Here is a 24,986-nt window from a genome sequence, read left to right as displayed (position 1 = left end):
TGTAGATTTTTTCAATTTCGTTGTTCTGTATGGGACAATGACAATAAAGATTATCCTATCATAGGAGCACCCATCGTAATGAATGTACAATAAAGAGGATGTCTGGAGGAGTCCCCAGAGTCATTAGCACAGGGTTATAGTCTAACCCGTTCCTATGTTTTAAAAAGGAGACTTGCAGCGTGTGGCTGGCTTCTGGAATGGCATCACCAAGGAAACGCCGGCCTGGAGGAATCCGCTGTCTCACGCAGCCTCTTGCTGGTAGCTGGGGACAGGAATCCTAGGTAGACATTACTAAGGAAACCATCTGACACGTCAAGTTGGTGGGTGTTTGAGGCTCAGCCATCAACTTAGTCACTTGCTCTAAATTTATCTTAGTGGGAAATTGCTCTTTGGAACTCTTGCATACGTCTCCTCGATAGCAGTGAAAGGGGAAAGAGATCAGCCTTGGCAAATCAGAATGCAAAAGTTCTGAACAGAGAAACTTGAACCGCAGTTCAAGTTTGCTGTGAAAAGTTCTACTTGCAATTCTCTAAATTATTGGTGAATGTTTGCCAAATATTCAGTGTGTTTTACCCCAGTGATATACAGTTTCGCTATTAAATAATTTACAGATGATGTTTGGCAAGATATGATAGCTGAACTGCGACAATATTTTGTATCTGATAATTTGCATTGGTGTGGTATAGCTTAATATTTTGACTGTTTTTGATAATTGACATGTAATGCTGTTTTGCATGACTAGTTGACAGCTTATGATGTTTTATATTTGACGCCTGTGGAATAAACCAAAGCAGAGACATTTTAAATATTTAGGTAAGCTGTTAAATGTCAAAATGTAAATTTGAAAACCTGCATTCAAAACTGGACTGAAAATAGGCAGTGGGAGCAGTGGCAAATATAATCATGGCTTAGAACTTCTTAGCTTATGGAAATTTATGGAAGAAAAGTTTACTGACCCCCTCACCTTCCCTCCTGCAACCCCCGAAGTCTCCCGGGAGAGTCAGAAGACCTCCAAAACAATGTGAGATGAGACATGGGCCTGCTGAGGTGGGGAGGAAATGGGAAATGTTTATGCAAAATTCCTTGACTTAGGATCCAAACCCCCTGCCCCATACCACACTAGTAACCCTTGCTAGAGAGCCAGTGTGGTGTAGTGGTTAAGAGCGGTAGACTCGTAATCTGGGGAACCGGGTTCGCGTCTCTGCTCCTCCACATGCAGCTGCTGGGTGACCTTGGGCTAGTCACACTTCTTTGAAGTCTCTCAGCCCCACTCACCTCACAGAGTGTTTGTTGTGGGGGAGGAAGGGAAAGGAGAATGTTAGCCGCTTTGAGACTCCTTTGGGTAATGATAAAGCGGGATATCAAATCCAAACTCCTCCTCCTCTTCTTCTTCTTCTTCTTCTTTTTCTTCTTCTTCTTCTTCCACAAACTTCCTTTTGTTAACTTTTCTAAGGATCCAAGCCATGGTCTGCTTCTGGCTAGCTGTGGAGAGCCTGAAATCACAATGGCAAGATCTGCCTGCTTTCATGATGATGGAAAAGTGATGTCAATCTTGAGGGAAGAGCAGTGGCGTAGCGTGGGGGGTGCCAGGAGGGCCGGCCGCACCGGGCGCAACATCTGGGGGGGCGCGCTCGCTGCCTCCGGAGTCGCCGAAGAGCCTCGGGCGCAGGCTGTAGCAGAGCCCCATGTCTCGTGGAACCGACGAGCTGTGCGCGCGCCCGGGCTGAAGGCGTCCGGCAGGCAGCGGCTCTCAGCCCCGCGCGTCAGGGCAGGCAGCCCCTCCTCACAGCCCCGCCTCCGCTGCTGCTGCTGCTGCAGCTGCTGGGCCATGTTGCATTTTCCTCGCCTCTCTGCCCCCCTCCTCCTCCGGGCAAGCGGCGTGGTTTGGGCGGCAGCGCCAGCAGCAACTCGACTCAGATCGGCAGGTTAGGCGTTGGGGGGGCGCAAATTACTTGCCTTGCCCCGGGTTAGGGGGCGCAAATTACTTGCCTTGCCCCGGGTGCTGACAACTCACGCTACGCCGCTGGGGAAGAGAGGGAGAGAGAGCAGCTTGAAAAGAGGACTGCCGGAAAAGCTGCAAATCCTTTGGTGCTTCCAGCAGGAAGCTCCATCAAGCACAGGAGGGGATTATTCCTGCTGCCTCTCAACACTACAGATGGAACAACACTGAGTGGAATAGTAGTAGTAGTAGTAATAGTAGTGGTAGTAATAATGGGAATGTTGTGGTTGTTGAGGTTGGTACAGTGACTCTTAGGCAAACGAAGTCACATTTTCCTCCCTCCCTCCCTTCCTTGGTTCATTCTCACTATAAACCTGTCAGTCACAATTGATTTTGAGTGATTAATCACAAGCACTAGAAAATGTCTTAGTGTGTCTCATGCAGCTGGATGATTAAACATCCGCCACCCAGACTTGAAAGCTTATATAAGGAATTTGTCAGATTTGCTTTCCTGGGAGAGGAAGACATTTGAAGACATCTGCAGTTTTCATCTCATTCCCCACTCCGCCCAATATATTGTTTCATGACCCCCCACTACTGATAGGAAGTTCAGGGCAGCCTTCCTTTATTCAATATTCTTTAGAGACATAGCACGGGAAACTCAAATGATTCTGTAATAATCTGTTTCTTTACTAATGTAAAAGCAGATGTCACAGAATTGCAGAAGCGAGCACATGCACGAGCATTAAGAGGGAGCTCAATCTATGTTGCATATGCACTGTACATTTAAAGCACCTGACTTCTGGCTGTTGGGAACTGTTGCTCTGTGTGTGGGTAAACTACAGTTTCCAGGATACTTTGGGGGAAGTCATGTGCTTGAATGTATGGTATATAAATAGTTCTAGTTCCTGGAAATCAGTGTACACCCCCAAAATGGGTAAGATCTTCTGCCGGTCAATTCAAAATAGCATAGGTCTTTCGCTTGCCATGTTTAGAAGGCACAGTTTCACAGCATGTTCCTGCCATGCTGGGAAGCGTTCTGGGGAAAAAAATGGCAAGGTTGCTCAGGAATCAGGACTGAAGGCAGCCTAAGGTAAAGGTAAAGGTACCCCTGCCCGTACGGGCCAGTCTTGACAGACTCTAGGGTTGTGCGCCCATCTCACTTAAGAGGCCGGGAGCCAGCGCTGTCCGCAGACACTTCTGGGTCACGTGGCCAGCGTGACAAAGCCGCATCTGGCGAGCCAGCGCAGCACACGGAACGCCGTTTACCTTCCCGCTGGTAAGCGGTCCCTATTTATCTACTTGCACCCAGGGGTGCTTTCGAACTGCTAGGTTGGCAGGCGCTGGGACCGAGCAACGGGAGCGCACCCCACTGCAGGGATTTGAACCGCCGACCTTTCGATCGGCAAGCCCTAGGCGCTGAGGCTTTTTACCCACAGCGCCACCCGCGTCCCTAGCGCCACCCGCGTCAATTAGGCAGCCTAATTGCCCATTAATGTCCCATAGAGAGCCAAGCCAAGACTAGGGTCATTTATTCATCTACTAGTGGGAAATGCCTGGCACTGCCTGAGAATTTGAAGAAACCAACAACATTGCGATTTTTATATGGATACAGTAATTTGTGAGTTTCAGGGCTGTTCATGCACTCACCCACACACCAACCAACCCAAGACCTGACCCTGACCAAGGGAACATTTGACCTAGCCTCAAATCAATTTGTGGTGGGCTACTAGTGCTGAATTATGGTTTGTTTGGTCCACCATCTTGAGTCAACATGGCATCTGGCATCTAAACATAAACAGAGACCACCTCCCCCACCTCAGAAGTCATCTGCTGTTGGTAACAACATCTTTAGAGGCATCCAAATCGGCACTGGTTAGAACCATCATGTCAGATTTGGCTATATCACATCAAACTGAGCAATGGTATCTTCAGAGGCATACAAATTGGCACAGTTTGGACTTGCCGTGCCAAATATCAGACGAAGTCACGCTTTCTTTTAACCTATTCTTCTATAAACATAAAACAAAACAAAAAACCAAGTTCACTTCAGAGCTGCCCTGAAGGCAGACTTCTGGAATGAGTGTGGAAGGACTTGGGCCAACACAGCACAAGATCCTTGTGTGAGAAAATAGAACACTGTTGTTCTGGTCTCACCAGGTTTTTCACAATGGCTTAAAGAAGTTTGCTTGCCCTAAGTCTGTGTTGTACAAAATCTTCCACTAGTAATTGTGCAACAGTTTGCAGAACAACGATACTGGCAGATTTCCGCCCCCTGCTTACATGTCTCTGGATCCAATCAAACCTGTTTAATTTTGTGGGTATGGGCTGCTTCACGCTTCATGCGCTGGCCATGTTTGCTGCAACTATAGCAGTGTTGCACCAGCTTTTCCGGAAGAACAGATGCAAATTATGAAGGGTTGGTACATCTTAGTAAGCCTTCCTAGGATGTCCTTCTTAGCAAAGCTGAGAGGCTGCTGTTCCTCAGCGTAGGCCTGCTGCTTATTTAAGAATGTGCATATCTCCTGGCCATTTTGCATGCTTTTTTGGTGTACACTGGCGCATCTGCAGCTAACAAAATTGCTGCATAAAGCAGTACCAAGTGTCCTGAAATGTAATGTCCTCTTTGGCAATGCGGAAATGGCTGTGCAAATAAATGAGAGGGTTCACATTTTCCTAGAGCGCACGGCTCATAACAATAACAGGAATGACATGCCATTACAAACCAGCACTATGGTGAACATTTCTACACCCAACCTTAGCCAAGTTGTTCTGCAGAGTCTGTTTTGGGACCACAAGTGATTTCTGGTCTTCCTCAGTCATTACAAGAACAGCACGTTGTCAATAAATTTAGGGTGTGGAGACCACATAGATATTAACAACAGTGTTATCTGTAGGCAGAGAAAATTCCCATGGTGATGTATTTAACATCTTAATTTCAAACAGAGCACAGCTGGTAACTGGTGATTGGAACAGGAAAATAGTCTTAGAAGAGAGATTCATAAAACCTGTTCCACGTATACCCCTTCGAGGAAGAGTTAAAGATTTCACTATTTGCCCCAGATCCTCCACTATAACAAGAAGAGTGCCAGTCAGAAGTGTGGAATAATGACTGGACCTCTGAATGATATCAGTTCTTTAGCTCAGTTTTGATAAAGTAAGCGATCTTTAGGAAGAAGAAGAAGAGTTTGGATTTGATATCCCGCTTTATCACTACCGGAAGGAGTCTCAAAAGCGGCTAACATTCTCCTTTCCCTTCCTCCCCCACAACAAACACTCTGTGAGGTGAGTGGGGCTGAGAGACTTCAAAGAAGCGTGACTGGCCCAAAGTCACCCAGCAGCTGCATGTGGAGGAGCGGAGACGCGAACCCGGTTCCCCAGATTACGAGTCCACTGCTCTTAACTACTACACCACACTGGCTCTCCAGTTTGTCCCATTGAACTAACTGGGTCTTACTCCCAAGTATGTCTGTAAGAGGCCAAGGCTTCCCAGTGGGAAGGAGGAGTTAAGGGAACTAGAAAAGGTCTTGAGGTTGCAGCATGTGGCCGTGTGGCTAGGTAGCACTAGCTCAGGGAATTTGGGGAAAGGGGCTCCTGTTGAGATTGCAGGTGCAGCTCCTGTGACTGGCTTGAACCATTCCTTATAAAAGAGCATGGGGAATGGATGAAAGAGGGGACCAAGAGACTGAGGTGTCTGAGAACTTGAAGCCTCCAGGTACCCAGAGGCAGGAAGCAGCCAACAAACATCGGGAAAGGACTGAAAGGGTTTTAAACACCCTTCCCACTTTGTTTTGAAGCTGGACCAGGTTCAGCCTTGCCCAATATTTTCCCTTTCCCTTGGCGCAGGATGGTACCGCATGGCCTGATCCTGATCTATTCTTTCATACGGCTTTTCATTTAGACTGTATCTGTCCTCCACCCTGGTCTCTCCCTCTCTTTCAGACCTTGCAGTGATTTTTGATTTTTTTACAAAAACAGGTTTTATTTTAACGATCACCTTCTCCATGGAATCGTTACTGACCCTCTTTTCTATTGTTTGGTTTGGGCTCTTCTTATTTTGCTTTTGCTGCGCCCAGATCAATACAGCCGCTCTTTCCCTTAGATCAACTCTTTTCAGTCCCCATTCACCGCTGACAAAGCTGCTCAGAAACCCTCAATTCAAAGGCAGCATGCCAAGATTTGACAACTTTGTTTCTTTCCCCGGCCTTTGACAGCCCCCACTTTCCAGCACTGAAGTCTGAGCTTTTAACACACCGGCCTGGAACCCAGCTGTGCCCCCGCATTCGACACAGCAAAGATTTCCTCATATTTGAAGATTTATCACCAACGCAGTTAAAAACTTTCCCCAGCCACCACAGAATACCAGCATTAAGTTAATGCCAAGCAGGTTTAACAAGTCTTGAGCGCAAGGAGGTTAAGTATTATTACTTCAATTGGGAGTGTAGGATGTGTGCGGAGATATCTTATATATACTATGTACAAATCTGTGACAAAAGGAATTCTATTCCAAAAAACAAAGGCACTCAAAACCCATTATCGGAACAAAAAGAAACACTTACAGGTATTTATCTGTTCCTGTTCACGAAACAAAACCTTAATAAACTTTAAAAACTAAAGCAGATTTGAAACCAGTCATACTTGTCACGGCTAAAATGGCCGCTGTTTCTTTAATGTGAATAAAGCTGGGTCAGCAAGACTCAGTGGCTTGCAGCAGGTTGTATATATATATAGTGAGAAATGTTAGTCTGAGACTGGGGCTGGTGTTTGGGTTGGTTGGTTGGTTAGTGCTGGTGTGTATAGTTATTCAGTCGTGTTTTGCACAAAGACTTTTAAGAATTAAACTCTGCAAGGATATTCTCGTGGACTCTTTTGTGCCGACAAGGGTCCGAGGACCAGGCTGAGGAGACAAAGGGAGGTCAGAACCCTTTCCTTCTTTTTTTTGCTTTTTACAAACACTGACAGGTTATGGGCCCAGTGTTTCTGAGCATGTGCAGAGTGCAGAACGACTGACAGCATCTGAGCAGGGAGCTGGTGAGTCCTGGTGGTGCCTGGAGCCAGTGGCTGTGCGTTGGAGCAGTTGGTGGCAAGCTGTAACTGTCTGCAGTGTTGCTGGAGCAGCTAGGATCTGAGGATCAGGAAAGCACTCAGCGTCGGCTACTGGAACAGTTTGAACTGCTAGAGGACCACAGTAGGCGACTCACAGAGTGGCTACACCAGTTGCAGAGCCGGGCGGGACCTGAGGGTCAACAGAGGCAGCAGCTAGAAGCCGGTGAGTGCCAGCCAGGACCATCCAGTTGGACTCTAAAGAGAGAGTCAGGAGAGATTGCTGGAGGCCCCACAGAAGGGGCTCAGCAAGCACCAGCAGAGATGGCAGATTTCCAGTCTTCCCAAGTTGTAAATATTGGGGGAGGCATGCCTTTTGAACTTCTCTCAGAAAACAACTGGCTGAGTTGGTCAATTAAAATGCAGCAGTTGTTAAGGACAGATGGACTATGGGACTGTGTTGAAACTGAGGTTTTGAGACAGGACTCTGCTGAGAAAAAACGGCTAGATGAAAGGGCTCGTGCCCAAATTATGCTGTGTTTGAGCAACTCTCAGTTATTGCATGTAGCAAATGCCAGCACAGTGTTTGAGTGCTGGAATTTATTAAGGGCAATGCATGTCAGAGAAACTGCTGGAACTATAATTTCTCTGACCAGAAGGCTGTTCAGGACTGTTATGAAAGAAGGTGAGAGTTTGGCAACTCATCTTCAAACGCTGAAATCTCTGTTTCTTCAACCACAGCAGAGAGGTAAGCATTATGATGAGACTGACCAAACATACATTATCCTTTCAAGTTTGCCTGAAAGCTGGTTGCCTGTGATTAACAGCATGGAGAGTATGTGTCCCCGAGATCTGACCCTTGAGTATGTGGTTGGAAGATTGACCGAAGAAGCAGAAAGAAGGTCAGATAGGCTGAACTCCAAGAGCGGAGGAGTTACAGTCGAGGGGGGCAGCAGCAGAATCTGCCAGTGGAGCAACGCCAAGGTTTGGACCTGGCAATGGCGGTGAGGAGGTGCTATAGATGCAACCAACCCGGGCATCTCCAACGTCAATGCAGGGCAAGACTTCCAGGAGACGACGTGCAGCAGAGACAGCAATCGACGCAGAAACGTAAGCAGAAGGGGTTCTCTTCAGGGAAGAAGAACACGCGTTCTGCTCAGTTTGTTTCTGCATTTTCTCGAGAGGAGAGGAAGATACCTCGAGGAACATGCTTGCTGGACTCTTGGAGCAGTAGGATTATCTGCAACAGTTGGGAGGACTTTAAGACCCTGGGGAAGCCAGCTGATGGAAAAGACTCAATCTATCTTGCTGATGGTCGTAGAAGCAAGATTGATGGCCAGGGAACATGTTTCCTGCAGTGCTTGAACACTACTCTACCAGAAACTCTGTTTGTCAGCAGTTTGGACTATTGTTTACTGTCTGTAAGCTGTTTGATTAATGCAGGGTATAGTGTTAAGTTCACACAGGATGGTTGTCTGATAAAGAATGGAACTCAGGTATGTGGCCATGCAAAGTTGGAAAATGGGTTATATGTAATGCAGGACAAGCCTGTTAAAGCAGCCCAGGTGGTTCAGGATGGTTCATAAGGGGTGTGTACATGAACTGCACAGAAAACTGGGTCACGCCAATTTCCGTGTGCTTTCAGAGATGCAAAAGGTGTGCAAGAACCTAAAAGTAAATAGCTGTAACTGTTTCCTAGATTGCAATGTATGTAAAATGGCCAAATCTAAGAGGAAGCCTGTGGCTTCTAAAAGTGACAGAGTATCTAAAGAGGTTTTAGAACTTGTCCATTGTGACGTGATAGGCCCTTTTCCACAGAAGACTGAAGGGGGCGCCAGATATGCTTTTCTGGTAATAGATGATAAATCACGTTTTAGTTGGCTGTTTTTGTTAAAGCAGAAATCTGAGTGTTTCCCCACATTCAGAGAATGGGTTGCCCAAGCTGAAAAGCTCTTCGCTCGGCCTGTTGTGCAGCTGCAAACAGATAGGGGCGGAGAATTTCTGAACAAACAATTTGGGGCATGGTTGCGACTCATCACTTGACTAACCCTTATAGCCCTGCTGAAAATGGTCTGTGTGAAAGACGTGGGGCTGTAATACAGTCAGTAAAGGACTGCCTGCTAGTGGATGCAGGATTGGGTCACAACCATAGGCTGTGGGGCGAGGCTTTTCTGACAGCAAACTTTTTGATTAATAGAACCTGGTCTAGCTCTATAAAAGATATTCCTTATCGTGTGTTGTTTGGGAAAGAACCAGAGTGGACAATGCTCCATAACTGGCGTGCTTGGGCACATGTAAATATCCCCAAAGCTCAGCGCCAGAAAGGGGGCGCTAGAGCACAGAAACTGCGGTTTGTGGGATATCAGTCCTATGGCAAAGGGTGGCGTTTCAATTTACGCCCAGGATGCGTGGTTCTGTCATGAAGTGCAGACTTTGCTGACCAGGACAGATGGACTGCGATCCATGCCAACCCAGACTGCCTACTGCCCCTGCAAGTAAGAGAAGAGGCTTCTTCTCAGCCATTGGCAACACAGGAGCAGAATGAGGAGGAGGCACAGATTTCCCCAAAAGACATGGCAATAGATAATACTTCTCTAGAGGAAGAGGAAGAAGAGCCAGAGATAAGGGGGGAAGAAGAAGTAGTGCCTAGACACTCCCAGCGGTCAAACAAGGGCGTACCTCCTCAGCGTTTGACCCTAGGAGGAGTGAGAGTATGCAATGTGAGTTGTGTGGAACCACAAAGTTATAATGAAGTCTTAGACTTACCCCCTGGGGAACGTGCTTTGTGGGAACAAGCTATGAAAGAAGAAATGGAATCTTTTAAATGTAACAAAGTGTTTGAGGTCATAATGCCGCCACCTGGTGGCAGAGTGGTGTCATGCAAGTGGGTTTACAAAAGGAAAACCCTTGCATCTGGGGAACCACGTTTTCGAGCCAGATTAGTAGCCAGAGGGTTCACTCAGATTAAAGGGGAGAGTTATGATGAAGTGTTTTCTCCCACTGTAAAGAGTGAAACTTTTCGTTTAATGCTTTCCATTGCTGCTGTAAGACAACTAGCAATGCACCATTTTGATGTTGATGCTGCATATCTGCATGCAAATTTAGACCATGAAGTGTTAATGAGACAACCCCCTGGGTTTGAAGAGGGGAATGGTACAGTCTGGCATTTGAAAAAGGCTGTTTATGGTCTCAAACAAAGTGGAAGGTGTTGGAACCAGTGTTTAAATGAACCCCTTGTAAAACTTGGTTTTAAAAGGAGTGTGGCTGATCCATGCCTGTACACCAAGGGGACAGGCAACAAATATTTAATGCTCTTAGTCTTTGTTGATGATTTGCTTGTAGCAGGGAGTTCCACAGATGAGATCCAGAAGCTCACAAGTCAACTGGAAAAGAGGTTTAAGCTTAAAGCCTTAGGGCCTGTAAGCAATTACTTGGGAGAAGAAGTAAGGCAGGAAGCAGATGGAAGCTTCCTATTGAGCCAGAAAGAGAAAATTCTTCATTTGATGGAGCAGTTTGGCATGGAAAACTGCAAGCCAGTCCAGACTCCCATGACACCAGATTTCCCAAAGACAGTGTGTGATGATGAATTTGATCAGCCTGAGTTGTATCACTCAAAAATAGGATCACTGTTGTATTTAAGCCAGTGGTCAAGGCCAGACATTGCATGTGCTACAAATGTTCTGAGTCAACGTGTATCTAAACCCAGTCCTGCCGATTGGTGTGCTTTGAAAAGGCTTATCAGATATCTAAAGGGGACATTAAATGTATGTTTAAAGATATCTAGTACACAAGACGAAAAACTAGAAGTATTTGTTGATGTGGACTGGGGAAGCTGTGTAGCTACCAGAAAATCTACAAGTGGAATGGTCATGATGTTTGCCAATTCCATAATTGGATGGAGGTCAAAGAAACAAGGATTTGTTGCGACCTCATCCTGTGAGGCAGAATATGGGAGCCTATCGCTAGCATGCAATGAAATCATGTGGTTTATACAGATACTAAAAGATCTAGATTGTAAAGTAGATTTGCCTATCCAAGTGTATGAAGATAGCCAATCGTGCATTGCATTAGCGGGCTCAGAAATAATGAAATCTGCATCAAAACATATTGCTATCCGTCATGCGAATGTGAGAGATTGTGTACAGAATGGGGTGATCAAACTGGAGCATTGTCAGTCACAAGATAATATTGCTGATTTGTTTACCAAGCCTTTGCCAGCAACATGTCATAATGAATTGATGACAAAACTGGGTTTATGTATATAATGTATGAATGTATTGTATGTATTGTTTCTGTTGGGGTTTTTCGCATTTAAGAAACAGAAGGGGTGTCACGGCTAAAATGGCTGCTGTTTCTTTAATGCGAATAAAGCTGGGTCAGCAAGACTCAGCGGCTTGCAGCAGGTTGTATATATATATAGTGAGAAATGTTAGTCTGAGACTGGGGCTGGTGTTTGGGTTGGTTGGTTGGTTAGTGCTGGTGTGTATAGTTATTCAGTCGTGTTTTGCACAAAGACTTTTAAGAATTAAACTCTGCAAGGATATTCTCGTGGACTCTTTTGTGCCGGCAAGGGTCCGAGGACCAGGCTGAGGAGACAAAGGGAGGTCAGAACGCTTTCCTTCTTTTTTTTGCTTTTTACAAACCCTGACAATACTTACATGCGATGCACAAACCTGAAAACATAGAATTGTGGATTTGGGAGAGATGCCTGAGGGTCATCTAGCCCACCCCCCTGAAATGCAATGATCCTTTCTAGTACTAGAAAACAATACCCACGAGACAACGTTAAAACTGGACTGTTTCTCAAAAAGCAGATTAGAATAGAACTTAATAAATCTGGCGCAGTAAAAGATGAATGAAGCAACAATGGCAAACATTAGCAGGGATTCCCAGATGAGCATTTTGCATAAAATCCACCAAGTGCAGGCCATGCCTTTTCAAGAGGAATTGTTTGTTTATCCATGTACGCAGCTTTTATATTTAGCTATTTTGAAAACCTGTTACTCGACTGATTTATAGCATATCTGGGAGCCATGCTTTTATTATTATTATTATTATTCTCAGCCATTAAAATTAATCTTTTAACAGCCACACTAGTGCTTGGAAACCATTTTGTGTCAATCAAAGCAGGGTTGGGGAATGAAGAGGTTCCTTTCATTGCACTCTGGAAAGAAAAGCAGTTTGTCTTGTTAAGATTACCTCGACTAAGGAGAATTTCCCAAAGCCATTTTCTTTTTTTCAGATGCTGCAGATGAATGGATTTGCCACTTGGAAGAAAAGGGCAGGAAGGAAGTGACTGTCAACTGCTGAAAAAGTGAGGTGTTACCTGCTCCAGGCCCGTTTAGAAGAATCCTGGGCATCAGGAATCGAATGATCCATGGGCTAAATCTTCTCTTCTTCCCCCAGAAGCCACAGGTGAACACCATATGCTTTCATATAGCTACCCTCTGACCCCACAAGATCTCTTCCACCACACAGCCTTCCTACAAAAGCAGCAACCAACCATTTCTTCTATGCTGGCTCCTTGTGAATATTGTTGCTAAGGCCTGGCTGAGACATTTGGAGATCTGCACACACTCAACCTTGGAGAATTTCTGAGGTTGTAACAAAATCATGGGATGCGGGTGGCGCTGTGGGTTAAACCACAGAGCCTAGGACTTGCCGATCAGAAGGTCGGCAGTTCGAATCTCCGCAACAGGGTGAGCTCCCGTTGCTCAGTCCCTGCTCCTGCCAACCTAGCAGTTCGAAAGCATGTCAAAGTGCAAGTAGATAAATAGGTACTGCTCCGGCAGGAAGGTAAACAGCGTTTCCGTGCGCTGCTCTGGTTCACCAGAAGCGGCTTAGTCATACTGGCCACATGACCTGGAAGGTGTACGCCAACTCCCTTGGCCAGTAAAGCGAGATGAGCGCCGCAACCCCAGACTCGGTCACGACTGGACCTAATGGTCAGGGGTCCCTTTACCTTTTTTAACAATATCATAGAATTGCAGAGTTGGAAGGGACCCTGAGCATCATCTAGTCCAACCTCCTGCAATGCAGGTAAAGGTAAAAGGTAAAGAACCCCTGGATAGCTAAGTCCAGTCAAAGATGACTCTGGGGTTGCAGTGCTCATCTCGCTTTCAGGCCAAGGGAGCCAGCGTTTGTCCACAGACAGCTTTCTGGGTCATGTGGCCAGCAGGACTAAACCGCTTCTGGAGCAATGGAGCACTGTGACAGAAACCAGAGCACATGGAAACGCTGTTTACCTTCTCGCCACAGCAGTACCTATTTATCTACTTGCACTGGTGTGCTTTCAAACTGCGGAAGCTGGGACCGAGCAACGGGAGCTCACCCCGTCACGGGGATTGGAACTGCTGAATTTCCAAATGTCAAGCCCAAGAGGCTCAGTGGTTTAGACCACAGCGCCACCCGCGTCTCATATGGGGATCAAACCTGCAACCTTGGCATTATCAGCACCAATGTTCTAACCAACTGATCTAGCCAGGTGCTTTAGGTGCCAACTATATGAACCAATGTCTCAGCATGCAGGCCTTCTCATTGCAAATCGCTGCAAGATAAAGGTGGTAGATAACAAACTAATAATAAATAAATAAAACATGGGGCTACAAAAGGGGGTATCCTTAACCAAAACTGCAAAAAGCAAAGGACGGAGAAGTTATGGAAACAATTATTAATTCAGAAACACATGTTTAATTTAAACAAAACCCCACGCCAAGCTGACTAAAGGTGTGCCGCATATAATATTGTTGCATGGCGGTTCCCTCATTGTGAGAAGCGAGGTTACAGGGAACCAACCAGGCAGAGGGCCTTCTCGGTAGTGGCACCCTCCCTGTGGAACGCCCTCCCGCCAGATGCCAAACACATAAACAACTATTTGATTTTACAAGACATTTTTATAAAATAAACAAAATTTAAAAATATACAGTGTGAAGTACTAAGCTTTTTGTCTGCCCTCAAACTGCCACCATTCATTTCATTGGGTGAGCCCAGGTTGCAGTACAATAAATGGGAGAGAGAAAGTGTGTGTAAGTGTGTGTGTGTGTGTGTGTGTGTGTAAAGATTGTGCTGCTGGTATCCATATATTGCTAAAAGCGTGGAAGGTGCCAGTAAAATGGGCAGCAAAAAGAAGAGGAGCTGGTACTATGTACCACTGAGTATTGCCACAAACTCACCCTCAGCCCTGCACATAAAGCCATTATATTATCAAAAATTTGTTCTATTGTACTTTTTATTTTTTTAAAATAAACATGTCCCCCGGATGTGAAAAACAAAACACTCACATTCAGCTTTTCTGCTGATTAAAGAAGTGTGAGCTTAATAACTCTGCCTTGTAAACAAGTAATTAGTACTACTTGTAAACAGTACTAATTTGTAAAGAAGTAATTACCGTATTTTCCCGTGTATAACATGCCCCCGTGAATAAGACTACCCCTATTTTGGGGGACTCAAATTTAAGAAAATGGGGGGAGATGGCCCGGAGTTGTTGAGCTGACAAGCTCCTGCTCACAGCTGCAACCAATCACACGTCCCCCACATGCACTACCTGTGTATAAGATGACCCAAGTTTTTAAACATTTTACAGTAAAAAATACTTGTCTTATACACAGAAAAGTATGGTAATATATAAAAATTGTGTGTGTGTGTGTGTGTGTGTGTGTGCATGTGCAACACCAATGACGTACTTTTTTTTTGCAGGCATTTTGCAGCTCCTTTCCCCATCAAATTTTGACTGAGCTGGAAGTAGGGTACGAGAGGAGGCACTTAGAAGAGGCTGGGGCGGCAGCCAGGATGAATGTGAGGAAAAACATAAACACACTTGGGTTTTATTACAGATTGTGAGGAATCAGGAGTTACAGCAGAAACTGTGAATTTTGAACCGGAAGGAGGAGAAAGAACTCTGGGGAGGAGGTTACCAAAACATTGGTACAGATGTTTGAGATATTTTACATTTCATTGCCTTAAAAAACAACTCGTTGTTAGAAGGATTGGGTGCCCTTCAAAGCAAAGTGTATATTTTGCCTGGAAACAAAATTCTGCAATGAACATTAAACCGATCAAACCAAGCAAGTGAATACTATGTTGGCAATGTCTGGAAGCATTTGTATGCCTGGAATATTTCTGCCTCCAGGGACTCAGACCATTATCAATCACAATAAACTAGAAAGGTTTGTATTTTTTAAAAGCAAGGGAGAATGTGATGGTATCTACACTGTATCTCTAGTAACTGTTCATTGCATTGCATTAGTATACATCCATTGGTAGTCAAGGGCTCTACATACTGCAGTTTCACAAAGTAAACATGCACATCTGTGAAGGCACATAGAAGGCACGTCTTAAGATCCGATCACACTCAAGTGTGACCGTCACAGTGAATCCTGGAGTGAGCAATGCAGATAAACAGGAAACCTCATGCAGTTACTTGCGCTAATTCTCAGTGATAATATGAGAGCAATTAAATGGCCTAATTTAGCAGGTTTTGCCCAGGTGCATTATTTTACATTTTCCAACCTTCGTTCTATCAGATAAAAGCAAGTTCTGCATTGCAGTGGAAACAAATTCCACCCTTCACCTGTGAAGAGGGTAATCTAACCTCCTCACAAAGGAATCTCACATCCCCACCAACATTTCTCTGATGAAAATAGGGACGTCCTATTCCATAATAGGAACAGGACACGGGTGGCGCTGTGGTCTAAACCACTAAGCCTAGGGCTTGCCGATTGGAAGGTCGGCGGTTCGAATCCCCGTGATGGGGTGAGCTCCCATTGCTTGGTCCCTGCTCCTGCCAACCTAGCAGTTCAAAAGCACGTCAAAGTGCAAGTAGATAAATAGGTACCGGTCTGGCGGGAAGGTAAAAGGCGTTTCCGTGTGCTGCTCTGGTTCGCCAGAAGCGGCTTAGTCATGCTGGCCACATGACCCGGAAGCTGTACGCCGGCTCCCTTGGCCAATAAAGCGAGATGAGCGCCGCAACCCCAGAGTCGGCCACGACTGGACCTAATGGTCAGGGGTCCCTTTACCTTTATTCCATAATAGTAATAGTAATAGTAATAATTTTATTATTTGTACCGCACCCATCTGACCGGGTTGCCCCAGCCACTCTGAGCAGCTTCCAACATATACAAAAATGGAAGAAAATGTTAAACATTGAAAAAACTTCCCTAGACAGATGTCTCCCAAAAGTAGTATAGATGTCTTCTAAAGGTTATATAGTTTCTTACCTCCTTGGCTCAGGGGTCGCATAACTCCCTACCCTCCAACATTTCTCTGATGAAATAGGGATGTCCTAAGAAAATTCGGGATATTCCTGGATCAAATCAGAAACTGGGACGGCTTCAGTAAATCTGGGACTGTCGCTGGAAAATAGGGACACTTGGAGCACTTAGCAGACCTCAGAGATTCATGGAGTGTGCAATCTCACTGACTCATCCACCCACAAAAACTCAGGGTTTTTCAGTTTGCCAATCAGGTGAGCATCAGATGCCAGTTGTTCCTAGGGCACGTTCCTCTAAAACATGGATAGGCAAACTAAGGCCCAGGGGCCGGATCCGACCCAACCGCCTTCTAAATCTGGCCTGCAGACGGTCTGGGAATCAGCGTGTTTTTACATGAGTAGAATGTGTCCTTTTATTTAAAATGCATCTCTGGGTTATTTGTGGGGCATAGGAATTCGTTCATAGTTTTTTCCAAAATCTAGTCTGGCCCCAACAAGGTCTGAGGGACAGTAGACCGGCCCCCTGCTGAAAAGGTTTGCTGATCTCTGCTAAAACATAAATGTTTTAACAGTTTGAATGCACTGGTTACAATTAAATAGAATACTCCAACTATCAGAGGACCTCAAAAGAATAAGCCAGGTCACTGCTGCTTCACTGATCACCCAAAATTTCAAATATTCTTTTATTTCAAATTCAAGATTACCTTTACTTAAAGAGCCTTTGGCAGTCTTAACAATTAAAATGAAGTGTCTTGACTTAACCCCTCTCAGTTATCTTAACGCTTCCCCTCAAAGTTTCCTGTTTTCTGGAACAAAATGTGTGAAACGTTCTTGCACTTTAAATTCTCAAGCTCAGCTGAACAGCATCAGTGCATTTATCTGATGTTCATCTATTTTATTATATTTTTACAGTCTGTTAACAGGCCTTCCTATTGGTAATAAGCTGTTGACCCTAGGTTTGGTTAGATGAAAAGTCTTTTTACAGCTTAATTCATCCGTGTGTAAATAACTTTTTCATCTTCTGCTTCTCATCTGCTACTTTTTATAGGTCTAGGATTATGTAAGCTGACCTATATTATACCGCTATTATTATGTTTGCACTGAGTCAGACTAATACAGTAGTGACACAGCAACGGACGCTGAGTAGTTTTTTTGTCGTTGAAGGGGACTTTTCAGGCTGGTGCTCAAAAGCATGGGTAAAATACAGTACGACAAATTATTTATAAGCTAATAATGGAATCTTGAATTGGTCCGGTTTTTAAATCAAACATTGTAAAAGACTTGCACTGCAATAACTGTTTACTAAAGGGATTGTTTTATTAACACCAGTATAGATATACAGAGGGACATGGGTGGTGCTGTGGGTTAAACCACAGAGCCTAGTACTTGCCTATCAGAAGGTCAGCAGTTCGAACTCCCACGACGGGGTGAGCTCCTGTTGCTCGGTCCCTGCTCCTGCCCACCTAGCAGTTCGAAAGCACTTCAAAGTGCAAGTAGATAAATAGGTACCACTCTGGCGGGAAGGTAAACGGCATTTCTGTTGCGCTGCTCTGGTTCACCAGAAGCGGCTTAGTCATGCTGGCCGCATGACCCGGAAGCTGTATGCCGGCTCCCTCGGCCAATGAAGTGAGATGAGCGCCGCAACCCCAGAGTCAGCCACGACTGGACCTAACGGTCAGCAGTCCCTTTACCTTTACCTATATATAAACGCCGTTTACCTTCCTGCCAGAGCGGTACCTATTTATCTACTTGCACTTTTTTTGGTGTGCTGTCAAACTGCTAGGTTGGTAGGAGCTGGGACATAGCAACGGGAGCTCACCCCGTCGCTGGGATCCAAACCGCAGACTTCTGAACTGCAAGCCCAAGAGGCTTAGTAGTTTAGACCACAGCACCACCTGCGTTACATCAGTCAAATTTTCATGAGGGAGGAGGGGAGATGTCCTAGCTTTAAATGCAAGGTAGCTGAAGGTCTCCCTTTCAGTGAATTTTTTTTGCCCCCACTGATTTCAGCTGCCTGGCTGCATCTCTAGGGCACAAAGATGCCACCATTGTTGTCCTGACATGACCCCCCCCCCCCAGGATATACTTACTGACTTAAAAAAATTAAATTTATATTGGAGTGTGGTTTTGTTTTTTATAGGTTGCATGGGATGTCAATACTTTATACAATTTTTTCTTTTTTTTATTTTCTATGGTGCAATGTTTTTTAAATGTCAGTTGCTTGGATGCTCTGGATGAAGGATGAGATTCCTGCATTGCATGGGGTTGGACTACGTGACCCTTGAGCATGGGTGGCGCTGTGGTCTAAACCACCGAGCCTCTTGGGCTTGACGTTCAGAAAGTCAGCAGTTCGAATCCCCATGATGGGGTGAGCTCCCATTGCTCAGTCCCAGCTTCCGCAGTTCGAAAGCACACCAGTGCAAATAGATAAATAGGTACTGCTGCAGCGGGAAAGTAAACGGTGTTTCCGTGCACTCTGGTTTCCGTCACGGTGTCCCATTGCACCAGAAGGAGTTTAGTCATGCTGGCCACGACCCGGAAAGCTGTCTATGGACAAAAGCCAGCTCCCTCGGCCTGAAAGTAAGATGAGCGCCACAACCCCGTAGTCGCCTTTGACTGGATTTAACTGCCCAGGGGTCCAACCCTTCCAACTCTACAATTCTATGATTTTATGCTTCTTGCCTCCACAGAACTCAAGGGATCACACAAGGTCCTCCATATGTACCCCTCCCCGTCTTCTCCTCCCAACAACCCTGTGAGTTAGGTTTGACTGAGAGACATAGACTGGCCCAAAGTCACCCAGTGAACTTCATGGCTGAGTGGAGATTTGAACTCTGGTCTCCCACGTCCTTGTCCAAACTAACCATCACACCACAATGAATCTTGGGGATTCTCTCTGTCCCCATTGTCCAATGATCTTAGAAAGGTGGGATCTGCCATTTCTCTTGAAATTGCTTCCTTTTAAAATTATTATTTCATAAACAGTGCTGGAATCCAAGGGACATTTTCTTTTCTTTTCTAGTTCCTCTTTCATTCAAAAGTATTTTAAAATTCTGAACAGTGGATTTTTTTTATTTTTAAAAAATGTTTTCTGCAACTTTTTGCATCCTTCCATTGAAGGATCTCTAGGGGAATCTTCCTGCACCTTTTCTTTTTATGGTGCTTCTTCCCAAGGGACTGCTCAGAAAATGAAATCAGGGCTGTAAAATGCTAGGTTTACTGTTTTTATTACAAATGACTTCTCTGAAATGGTTGGTGATGTTCTCAATATGCCAGGAACCCAATTTTCATTTAGCTGGTTAGTACTGGCACTAACAGGATGACCTGCCATCAACTGCCCCGTGGGAAGGATTCTGGCAACTTTATAATATGTTATTGTTGTTTAATGTCACTTGTAAGCTGCCTTAGAAGAATATGTGGAAGCAGGATATACTGTACATAATTGTAATAAATAAACACATTCCAGTTTATTGCCCGTTTTAAGCATAGTGCAATGTCTGCATTGGTTCTGCTCATGACCATCGCCGAGTGTGGATGCCAGAGCATTAATGAGCTCCAAAGGGAGCTGTTAACTCAGCAAAAGTTCAGGGGAGACTGAGAGGCTATATAGGGCTCCTCCAGGAAACTTACTTACTTATTTATTAATTTACCATTTGCTTTCACAAAGTTCATGCAGAAGTTAGATTATATCTTTTTTTAAAAAAAAAAAAATGAACACATGTTCAGTGGGCAGGTTGCAAGCTGAGACACTACCTGCCCATGGACTGTCTTGTCAGAGTGGTGCATGCTCCGGTTATCTCCCACAATGCTCTCTACGTGGGACTACCTTTGAAGGTGACCAGGAAACTACGATTAATCCAAAATGTGGCAGCTAGACTAAGGTTACCAGATTTTTTTTTCAATGAATCCAGGGACACTTTCCAACTTCAATGGATTTTGTATGGGGACTGATTTGTAAATCCAGGGACTGTCCCCAGGAAACAGGGTGTCTGGTAACCTTAAGCTAGACTGGGAACTGGGAGTGGCCACTGAGACCATATAACACCAGTCCTGAAAGACCTACATTGGCTCCCAGTACCTTTCTGAGCACAATTCAAAGTGTTGCTACTGACCTTTAAAGCCCTAAACAGCCTCGGCCCTGTGTACCTGATGGAACATTTCCACCCCCATCGTTCAGCCCAGACACTGGGCTCCAGTTCCGAGGGCCTTCTGGTGGTTCCCTCCCTCCGAGAAGTGAGGTTGCACAGAACCAGGCAGAGGGCCTTCTCGGTAGTGGCGTCCAGCCTGTGGAACACCGTCCTATCAGATGTCAAGGAAATAAACAACTATCTGACTTTTAGGCCCAGCCAGATGGGTGGGGTATAAGTAATAAATTGCTGCTGCTGCTATTCTGATTTGTTTGCAGAAAGCTGATACAGCAGTGAACTGTCAGCCAGATGGGCGGGGTATAAATAATCATCATCATCATCATCATCATCCTGATTTGTTTGCTGGCTGTTTATGCATCTATCTGTTAATCATTCGTTCATGCCAAACTCTTTGGTGCATTTCCCAATCACTTTCCTGAACGCAACATCTGCAGAGCCAGCAGCTGCCTGCCAATGTTAAGTGGAATGGAGGCAAAAATGGGCAGAACAATGTGACAGTAGCTACATGCCAACCATACTAAAGTCTGGGGTCTCTGCACACTCCCTATGAGTGGTCTCTCTCTCTCTCTCTCCTCTCTTTCTCTCTCTCTCCCATCTTGGCAAGCAAGAGGCATTTCCTCCCTTCAAGGAGACATTCCAGCCAGACAAAAGCACTCAAGGTGGACACAGAACAGGGTGAAGGAGGACTGTGGCTTGCGGAAAAAGCATGGCGAAGAGTCTTGATGCAGTTCCTCAACCTGAAATTCCCAGGCTTAAGGAGGAGGACATTGATTGGAACAATCTGACAACTGAAGATCCATTGTGTTCATTTAAAACAAGTTCTTCTAGACCCCACAGATTTCTTTCTTTGCAAAGGAGAAACCAAGGGAATTAGGGGGAGCCACAAGGTTACACAGTGAGCCATAGAGGCTGTTGAGAGTGGCATAGCTTCAACATCAGGTGTGCATAAGAGCAAAGCAGAAGTTTCTGCAGCTGAAGGGGTGACCTGGGACTCTGCTCTCCAAGAACTGTCTGAAGAGAGCAATGCAGTGGCGTGAAAGTAGTGAATAAAAAGCAACAAGAGAAAAAGGCAGGATGAATGAGACAAAGCAAAACCACCGGCAAACCAAAAAAACACAGTACCCAAACCAGATGCTGGCACAAGAATATGAGAAGAGCTACAGGGGTGCAATTGTGTCAAAACAGGTCATTAAATCTATGGTCACAGCAACATAATAGATGGATGCTCACAGGGCAGGGATTCTGGGCTATGCTGCCACCTAGAAATCAGTACAGTGGTACCTCTGGATACCTCTGGATACTCTGAAGGAAGGCTGTGGAGGGACTTTAATTCTTTGCCCCAGTACTGTTCCAGTCAGAGACCCACCCTCTACCTCAGGCATAGGCAAACTCGGCCCTCCAGATGTTTTGGGACTACAACTCCCATCACCCCTGACCACTGGTCCTGTTAGCTAGGGATGATGGGAGTTGTAGTCCCAAAACATCTGGAGGGCCGAGTTTGTCTATGCCTGCTGTACCTCATTCCTGCTCTTTGTAATGAGGGGTGGGAATGCCATAACTTCTAGTTTGACCCTGATTTCCCAGGGAGAAGGATCAGAAAATAGGAACTGTTCCTTGGAAAGAGAGATGGAGCATACAGAAACTCATGCTGAGATGCACTGGGAAAACTCTGACAGCTGTTCATCTACTGCATATATGTACCAAACTAGCGGAATAATCCAGCTCAGGGTGATAGGAAATAGGTATGACCAATGAGGTATTGAGTGGTTGGAGTGTTGGATTAAGACTGGGAATAATAGAAATGTTTAGTATAGATGTGAATTTCTCCATCAGGGACCAGTCATTGCTAACCTACATCAGAATATATATAGAGAGAGGGGGGGATAAGGAGCTATGTATGCCACCTTGAGCTACTGCGAGGAAGAATGAGATAAAAATGAATAATGCCAGGCTACAAAGTACGCACAGATGCAGTAGGCAGCCTTCTCTGTGGATTTGGACTGGACTAAACATTTACACTGAGTGTAAATGTTTGCACAATTTAAAGCCACAAACTCAGCCTTGGTTTTTGTGTTAATTTTATAACCATGTGTGTTTCAGGCACTGCAATAACGGAGCACAGAAGAACTGAAAGGTCCTCATAAAATGTTTAGAAGCTGTAAGTAATTTTGCTTTTTTAATCCTTTTTTTTTTTTACTAGGGAAAGTCCATTTGGAGGGTCATTGTCTCTTCCACCCCTTTTCGTAGAAGAAGGATTAAACTGGGATCTCCAAAGAGGGAAATGGAAGCGGGATATCAACATTTAAATTGCCTTGGCTTTGACAAGTATAAATGGGCAAAATCACCCCATCCCTGACAGCAGTTTGCAGGCTCCCAGGGGCAGCTGTACTGAGACAAAGGGATCTTGCACCAGAGTCACACATCAGCAATATATATTTGGTACTTTGGCAACATTCAGAATCCTTCATTTTAAAGTTAAGTAGCATCATGCCATTCATTCCTTCTTAAATTAGCAGGCACGTGAGTATGATATTCAGGTTTAAAAGGTAACTTTTTAAAGAATAGGCAGCATGTCACAGAAGATTGATCACCACCAGAGATACCTCTATAGCATGATCTTGCTAGCAGCAAACAGGGCTGACTCTGAAGTGATGCAATAGTGTGGCCCCGTCAATAAACCCACAAAAGTTGCTACCTTGCTGTTATGTACTGAGCTGAATCCTAGAACAATAGGATCCAGAATGCAGCAGTCTGACTGGTCCTCAGGAGCCACCCAATCCAGCTCCAGGTGGAAGTGAATCAGTGACCTGATTGGCCTGCAGGAGCAGCGAATCAGGTTTCTGGAGGAGGTGAATCTGCAACCTGATTGGCCTACAGGAGCAGCCTGGAGTTAGCCAATCACACAGGGCCCATTGTGTAAATAATGTATATATAGCTAGATGTTTTGGGGAAAGTTTCATTCATTGTTACTATGAGCTGAATAAAGAACATGAAATTCACACTTGACTCCAAGCAAAAGCAAAATTCACAAAAGCAAAGCAAAATTCACTTGCCTCCTGGGGACTGACAGGTGAGGGATGTTGAGCTCTATCCATCCCCCAAATGCCCACTATTCTCTATGCTGGGTGTGGAAGAGGATACTTCTCTCCTCTGTCAGCCAGCAAGGAGGTTAGAGGGCTCTGGCTATTTACTAGGGTGGCTGAGCTTTTTTTTAGGAAGACCCAAAAATTCCAAAATGATTGAGCTTTATTTTTTTACAAAAATGGCAAAATAGCCACGCTTTTTCAATTGACTTGACTAAGTTCCAGGACAAAGCGCCACCTTTCGGACGTCAATTCCGTCTTTGACATCCCAGTAATTTCGGACGTATGGCAGCCCTATATTTACTGAGCGGTTAACTTACTGGGAAATTAACCAATGACATGTCCAATAATTGTTACCCCACATTTTCTAGTGCAGTTATTCCCATTACTTTCCATATCACAAAGGTCTGATTTTTGAGGAGAAGCGAGTTTGCTGTGCAAGAGCACCAAACCATAATTGCACATGTATTTGCTGGTATGTGGCTGAATCCCTTCCAAAAATAGGAACTGCCTGGAAGCAAGCTAGATATCAGTTCATGATAAGAAAAGTCCTTACCGTGGGCATTCAAGACACCTGGATATTTAAGCCAGGCTGAGATTCTGTCCTCTGAAGCTGGATAGGAAGATAGAGAGGCTGCCTTATTGCAGAGCTTTCTTTAAAACAAAACAAAATAAACCCTTTCCTGAATCGTTTGGAACAGAAAGCCAATGCACTGATACAGAAGGAGTAGGTCATTATTTAGCCAAATGTTTTTAAAGCGCAGGTATAAAACACACACCACAAGAAAAGGCAATTATGCTTTCGTCTTCCGGTAACTAATATTGCAATCTAGTCTGACGGCCAATATAGAATTCCCTTGTGCTAGCCTTGTGTACTCAGTTTAGGGAATAATTTGCAACTGCCTGATTAAAAATACTGGAAGGTTGATTCTTTCTAGGAACAACTGTAGGATGGGAGGAAATTAGGAGAACTCAACCAGAACATCACAAACAGGAAGGAATATATTTTATTAAAAAAAAAAAAAACAAAACTCAGGGGAAGAGATGGCTAATTGAAAAATTATGTAATAGTTGCATTAATTCATTAATATGGCATTGCAACCCAATTCTTACCCAGTTTTGCAATTAGATTATAAACATGTTCTGATTAAATAATTTTAGCTGATTAATCACCTTCCTTTTAACCAATTGATTACTTAATAAAAACAAATTTGCATATAACCAAAATCTCAATATAGGCGTCCCCTGAGATGCTGGGATAAGTGTGTGGTTAATCATAATTCATCAAATAAAAACTACGACGAATGGTTAGTGGTACAAATGTGTACTTCCTAGTACAGAAGTGCACTGGGACAAAAAAAAAATAGCCTCAAAGAAATATGTGCCTCCATGATCTCAAACCATCCCATTGATGAATAAACTAAAGGTTTAGTAGATTAATCTACTAGTGAAATCAGTGAAAGTTCTGAATGATGGGGCTCAATAAGGCTAAAGCTAGGTATTACTAAATCCCATTGATATCAACCGGGCAGGGCTTTAGCCTAGTGGCAGAAGTTCCAAAACCC

At 44.7% G+C, this 24,986-nt stretch overlaps 2 long non-coding RNA genes across 2 annotated transcripts in view; both read left to right on the top strand.

Annotated features, from left to right (window-relative positions):
* Positions 1 to 14,968, top strand: part of LOC308475940 — a 34,545-nt gene extending 19,577 nt beyond the window's left edge. The window contains exons 2-3 of the long non-coding RNA XR_013985562.1: positions 12,225 to 12,397; positions 14,678 to 14,968. This is a non-coding gene — a long non-coding RNA (uncharacterized lncRNA). The remainder of the gene's footprint in view (positions 1 to 12,224; positions 12,398 to 14,677) is intronic.
* LOC308476006 lies at positions 1,459 to 2,326 on the top strand. Its single transcript, XR_013985634.1, has 2 exons — positions 1,459 to 1,566; positions 2,037 to 2,326. It is a non-coding gene; the product is annotated as an uncharacterized lncRNA (long non-coding RNA).
* Positions 14,969 to 24,986: the final 10,018 nt, after the last annotated feature.

This window comes from Podarcis pityusensis, assembly GCF_964106645.2.
Source record: "Podarcis pityusensis genome assembly, chromosome: 4".
Lineage (NCBI taxonomy): Eukaryota > Metazoa > Chordata > Lepidosauria > Squamata > Lacertidae > Podarcis > Podarcis pityusensis.
The sequence above is the reverse complement of the archived record's forward strand: the minus strand, read 5'-3'. Positions and strand labels throughout refer to the sequence as shown.